At 47.6% G+C, this 6,652-nt stretch overlaps 1 long non-coding RNA gene across 2 annotated transcripts; it reads right to left on the reverse strand.

Annotated features, from left to right (window-relative positions):
- Nucleotides 1-347: 347 nt before the first annotated feature.
- On the reverse strand, nucleotides 348-3,444 carry LOC120095994 (uncharacterized). 2 transcript variants are annotated; one of them, XR_015634374.1, is made up of 3 exons: nucleotides 3,015-3,444; nucleotides 1,260-1,452; nucleotides 348-815 (listed from the first exon to the last, which is right to left on the reverse strand). It is a non-coding gene; the product is annotated as an uncharacterized LOC120095994 (long non-coding RNA). The 2 variants fall into 2 exon arrangements; XR_015634375.1 differs by lacking the exon at nucleotides 1,260-1,452 and having other exon boundaries at nucleotides 3,015-3,441.
- Nucleotides 3,445-6,652: the final 3,208 nt, after the last annotated feature.

Genomic DNA, 6,652 nt, shown 5'->3' on the forward strand with positions numbered 1-6,652 from the left:
TGCACAGTTGTTCCGTCCTTCCTGCAGGCAGACACTACCAAGAGTTTAGGGAACTCTGTTAACACACCACCTCAGGCAGGTAAGATCAAATATCCCCCACCCACATGCTCATGAATCTCTCCCTTATCTCTCTCATGGGTGAGATGCATCTCCCAGTTGTAGCTGTCTTTTGGGCAGAACTGAGGGCAGAAGCCATAAGAGGAAATGGATGGGGATGGAAGTGAGGCAGAGGTTGGGAGCCGCTAGGAAGCAGCAAAATGTGCTGGTTGGCTGTGTCAGCGTCTTATCTCATTCCTAAGATGGGATCTTTGATAAAATACAATATTAAGAAGGATCTATTTCGGCTGTTTGTTTGAAGGGGGTACAGTTTATTGTAGCTGAAAGGAATAAGGCAGCTGTGTGCTGCATGCCACTGAGCAGGAAGCGGAAAGTTCCACTTGAAGTGATACATGGCCAAACCACTGATGATGACCCATCTCCCCCATCTGCAACAGCATCCGAACACCAAGAATTCAAACACCCAAGCTTGAGGGGTGGGGAAGATCTCACATTTAAACCATAACAGTCAAGTTTGGCGTCAGCAACACCATCTTGTGTGACATTGGGAAAGTCTCTTCATTACTTGGATTCTTATTACAAGATAACCACCCCAGTGTAGTGGTGTGAGCAAAAGCATTTGGACCCAGTCTGCGTTGATGAGAATCCTGGCTTTGTCAAGACTGGACAACCTCCTTTTGCATCCTGGGTTTTCTCCATGGAGCAATGTGACTACTTGTCCTGTGCCTAGGAATTTTGCTTCAAAGAGGAAGTTCCCACTGGATATAAAAAAAAAAAAAAAAACCTACTATCAGGTTGCCACGATAAAAATTACCAAACAAAACAAGCACATTAGAAAAGAAAGGGGCTATTTTAACTCACACATCTCGGGTTTACAGTCCACTGTGACAGAGAACTCAAGGCAGCAGGGGCTTAAAGGAGCTAGTCACATCACAGCCACAGTCAACAACGCAGATGAACACATGAATGATACTTAGCTATCTCCACTCTTAACAACCCAGCACCCCAAGCAAGTAATAGTACTGCCAGTTTTCAGGCTGTGCCTTCCCAAATCAATTAAAGCAGTCAGGTGGCTCCCCATAGACCTGCCCACGGGCCAGCCTGCTGTAGATAATCTCTCATTGAGACTCTTCCTCCCAGGTCACGTTGAATTGACAATTCAATCCTCGCCAGAGTATGAAGGGATGAAGCTGCTGAGTTACCCTCTTTGTCTCTGGAAACTTCACTTCATCATTGTCTCCCCTGACGTGGACTTGTCTGGTTTCTTTGGAGACTCAGATGTGCCACGTGATGCTTTCCTGGAAACTGTCTACGAGAGGATATTTTTTGCTGAAGGAGACATGTGGTAGCATGTTTTCGCTGAGGACAGACATGTGGAATTTTTCTGGAAATTTCCTGGAAAAAAGGGCGTGTGATGTTTTGCTAGAGCAGATGCTTGAAAGAACATACGATGTTTGGAAAGGGTAAAAATACAACCCTAAAGACAGTGGCCAACGCAGCTGTGTGGTGTTGGTTCACCTTGCTACTCTTTTCTGGACATTGTCTGTTGTGACTTCATAGAGAGAAATGCACCAAAGAATGTCTGGTGATGTTCCCGAAGCTTCTTGCCATGTCCAAGAACTTGGGCCAATTGGCAGAGCCTTGTGGTTTCTTCTGGATCAAACTGGAGTTTGCTGATTCATGAATGGTGTTTACCAGTGGATGGGGCTACCTCTGCTGATTCATGTGAACTGAGCTGCTGATATCCTGACAATGCCGATTGGATCTGCCCCAAAGAATTATTTCTAAACAGGCCCACATCTTCCTTTCCCCTAATAGCCTTTCCTTTCCATGACCTCTGGTGGGTTGTGGGCTAGAAGGGAGGTTAAAACATTTAAGTACACTTATTAAAGTAGGTTTTGAAAAGAATATAAGCCTACACTTCCCCAAACTGCCTATTTCAGAGTGTGTTGTATGGAAAAACAACATGTAAGGAAAGCCCTTGTGAGAGTGGCTGCGTCGTTCCACAGCCGCCAAACAGGAACCGATCCCAGTTGCAAATGGACCTCTCATCAATCAGGTTTAGGCTCCTTTTGGAAGGTACTAAAGCAATGCAATACATTGCTGTAAACAGGGCACCTTGGGATGTGTCTCTTTTTAATCCAAATCTGTCATTTTTAGCCTTGTGAGGTTGGGTGAGCCATTTAAATCTTGAGCCCCAAACATCTTCAAACTATTGCAATCATCTCACCATTTAAATGGGTTAATGGGTATGTAAAATGCCTTGCCTGGTGCCTGGAATATTAAAGGTGTTCGAGTCCCCATTTATGCATTTGTTTATGTATATGCATACATGTTCATGTGTGTGCATGTGCATGCATACATGTATTGTGTGTACATGTGTGCGCATGTGTGTTCATGATGACCTTTATCACCATGCTGCAGGGTCACAGGGAGGGAGGCTGCAATGTGTGAACTCAGGAGAAAGTGCCCTACAAATTTAAGGGCATAGAGCTGAAAGGAGGGAGCCACTGTGTTGAGAGCTGTGCACCACATTGTGCTTTGACTGTGATGCCCCTCAACCTTTGTTCCCCAGCTTTTGCTGCTGTTTTGGAAAGCTGCGGTGGAACTCTGAGGTGAGGTCTGGTTGGAGGAACTGTGTGGCTGAGAGGAGGCTTTGAGGGTTCTATCCCAGCCCTACTTTGGCCGGAGTCCCCCTCTTCCTGACCTTCCAAGTTGTATCTCCAGGTTTGCTGCAAAGAATGTTTCAGCTACTTCAGCCATCACCCTCATTTTGACTCTGTTCTTCTGATAAGAGACCAGCAAAGAGCAGTGCGTGTGTGAAGGGTAGATTAACTTACCCTTCCAGGTCATCATTAGGGGGACACCAAGGCAGGAACTGAAACAGCTAATCACCCCACACTCATAGTCAAGAGCAGAGAGTAGGGGATGCACTCATACTACTCGCCTGTGCTCACCTGACTTTCTCTTGTATTGGATCACCCAGAGCTGCTTGCATAGGGAATGGTGCTGCCCACGGTGGGCTAGGTCTTCCTTCACCAATTAACAGTTAAGGCTGTCATCCACAGACGTGCCCGCAGATTCAACTGAACTAGACAATCCCCTTTTAAGACTCTTCCAGGGTTAATTCTCCACCATGGCAAGTTTACAGTTAAGACCGTTGCAGCTACCATGCCTTTCTACATGGTGATGGATGAATCCCTTTAAACCATGAGCCAAAAGAAGCCCTTCTTCCCTTAAGTTCTGTTAGATGTCTGGTCACAGTGACAATAAAAATGAGCTTCTCGTCTTCCACCATGTGCCGTTGGCAGCACTGTCCTCAAGCCTATTGTGAGCCAGGAGGAAGCAGCTGGGATCTTGTTTCTTGAAGCTGAGTAGTCCTTTACCTAAAGGAAATGACATCACACAGCAGAACCAACCAGGGGTTCCTTAAAGCCCCCCTCCCCCACCATGGCAGTTTCCTGAGTAGCTGATCGGGGACAGTCCATCTTTTTGAACTGCCATTGACCCAGCACCACCTCCTTATGCTCAGGGCATCACAAGAGAACAGCCGGGTGTCAGAATAAACTCTGATGACAATTTACTGAAGTCTCAGAAGACCTGGCTAAGTCAGAAAGACTGAAGATGGATGTGGTATTGAGGCACATACAGATAGTTGAGAGTGTTCCCATCTCCATGACTGACATATAGGAAGTATTGTGGACCACCAGCTTGGGAGAGCTAACAGCAGGGGCAGAGCCTGTGGGGGGCTGAGGCTGTGGAAGGATCTAGTCATGGTAGCACTGTGAGGGGGAGCCTGGAACTTGAAGGAACTCATTTCTCTCTTTTATCTCTGTGTCTCTGTCTCTTTCTCTCTGAGATGGGAGTGTTTCCTATGTAGCCAGGGATGCTCCCATGCTTGTGGCAATCCTCCTGCCTCAACCTCTTGAGTATTGGAATCACTGTAGTTCAAAGACACTTCTTATCTTCCTTTTAAAAGATTTACTTATATGAGTACACTGTAGCTGTCATCAGACACACTAGAAGAGGGTGCTGGATCCTATTACAGATGGTTGTGAGCCACCATGTGGTTGCTGGGAATTGAACTCAGGACCTCTGAAAGAGCAGCCAGTGCTCTTAACCACTGAGCCATCTCTCTAGCCCTGACACCTCTTACTTTTAACTTTCTTGTATTGTTTGAATCTCTCTCGGCGACACCCACTGCTCACACACTGGGGATTCACAGACAGAGTACAGGTGGCACCAGCACAGGGCAGGGCAAAGAGAAGGTCTGGCTAGGGAGGGACTCGTACAGACCTCAGGCTGTTCCCCAAATCCCCTGTCTCATTTTCTCTGTTGTGTCTCCCCAAGGCTCTCACAGAAACCCATGCTCACTACTCTTCTGGATCTTCTTTATTTTCCCCCAGAGAATTGCTAGCTCCTCTGAAATGTCTTTATTGAGGACCTGAATTTCCACCAAAAAAATGGTCATTTTTTCTGGAGGCCAGGCTGACAAAAAACGAAGGCAAGAGATGCCGGGCTTTCCTACTGTCTGGTTACTTCATGAGCGCTAAGAAGTTCCTTTAAACACTCGCACCCAACACAACACACACATCACATACACCACACACACATATAGCACTCCACACACAACACACACACACAACACACCACACACACACACATACCACACACAACATACCACATACACACAACACACACAATACACATCATACACACACACCACACTCATATCACACACATACCATGCATACCACTTACACGAGTCACCCATTCCCACACCCCACACACCCCACACACAACACATGCACACAACACAGCACATACACACAACACACACAACACAATACACATCGTACACACACCACACCACACTCATATCACACACATACCATGCCCACCACTTACACACATCACCCATACACACCACACACACACACACACATATACATCACCCATACATACCACACACACACCACACACACCACACACACACACACACCCCATATATACACACTGTACATTTATTTGCTCATTTACAAATATATTTATCTTGTATGTATGCTGTGCATGTGCATGTGTATACAAGTGTATGTACATACGCATGTGTATGCGTACGTGTGTGTGTCTCTGTGTGTGTATGTGTGTGTGTGTTCGTGCTTGGCATGGTGTGTATGTAGGTCAGAAGACAATCTGTGGAAGTTAGTGCTCTCTTGCCATGTCCTATGGATGGAACTCAGGTCGTTGGGCTTGGCGAGCACCTTTACCCATTGAGCCGTCTCCTCAGCCAACAGAAGCAGCTTCCAAAAGCCTGTTATAGCAGGCAGCTTGAATGGCGCTCAATACTGGTAATCTTAGCACTGTGGTCTGAAGTTGGCACTGGGAGGTGTGGACCTACCGGACCTGGCTGTGTAAATGTGGGCACACTCATTAACCCCCTCATCTCTGCTTGTCTTGTCCGTGCAGCAGGAATAAATCTACTTCATGGAGCTGTCCCAGGGACCGAGTGAGATGTGCAGACCAAGGAATCTGGGTACAAGGAAGGCTGTCAGGAAGTGATAGTTGGGGTGCTGTGCCTTGACTGGCATGCGACCGACCGTGGCAGCGTTGACATGGCTGGAGCACAGCTCCCTCACCTCAACCTCCTCACCTCCATCCTCTGCAGAAGCTGCTGGCCCTGTGCCTGGCTCAGCTGGCTGAGCTCTGGGCAAGGGAGGCTGGAAGAATGCAAATGCGACCTTATCTGAATCTTCCCAGCTGCTTCCTTCTTCCAGCGCGTCCCTAGGAAGGAGGGCAGGCACTGCAGCTCCCAGGGTGCCTCAGGCTGTCTTTGGCCCCGCTGAGAATGTAATATCGCCAACAATACTAATACCCAGCCGTTCCCTGCGTTTTCTAATTTGCAAGGTTCTTTGATGTCTACCCCGTCCCTGGGGCTTTGCAGAGACCCTAGATTGCCACTATCAATGGGGTTGAAAGAAGTACAAAAACCAAGGTCAGGAAGATCGAGACCCAGGGTCACATGGCCAACTGTTGGCGAAGCAGAGATTAGAGCACTCGCAGCTTTGTAGCAGAATTTAAAGTTCGTTGACGAAATCGTGGTACTTCTGGATTTAAGTGCTAGAAATGTCTGGATTGGAGGTGCTCGAGAAAGCTTTATTAGCAGGGACAGTCTAACTGCATGTGTGACGGTTCATCAACCCCTGTGTGCCTCAGCCCCTTCCCACTTCCTCATGGACCCATAAGAAAGGAACCCCCTCTTTGCCCCATATGCCTCCTGGATCCCTACCTGGTTACCATCTTCCTCCCTGTCTTCCAATAACTCTCCTATCCAAAGGACAGTTTTCGTTGTCTCCCTTGAGGCCCCAACTCGAAGCCTTTCACTCAATCCTGGCTGTATGGGCCTGAGCACCGCCCCTCCCCCAACCACTGCACCTCTTTCCATTCTTCACTGATGGGTCCTTGTGTGTGGTGAGAAAGGCAGAGAAAGCATTCCAGCCCCATCTTGCAGGTGCTCCATCAGACCAGCCTGTGTCATCAAGGTCTTTGAAATGTCCCACAGAATCTACACATTCCATGAATCTATTCAGCTCCAGCG

The sequence above is a fragment of the Rattus norvegicus genome, chromosome 12 (genome assembly GCF_021556685.1).
Source record: "Rattus norvegicus strain SHRSP/BbbUtx chromosome 12, alternate assembly SHRSP_T2T, whole genome shotgun sequence".
Classification (NCBI taxonomy): Eukaryota; Metazoa; Chordata; class Mammalia; order Rodentia; family Muridae; genus Rattus; species Rattus norvegicus.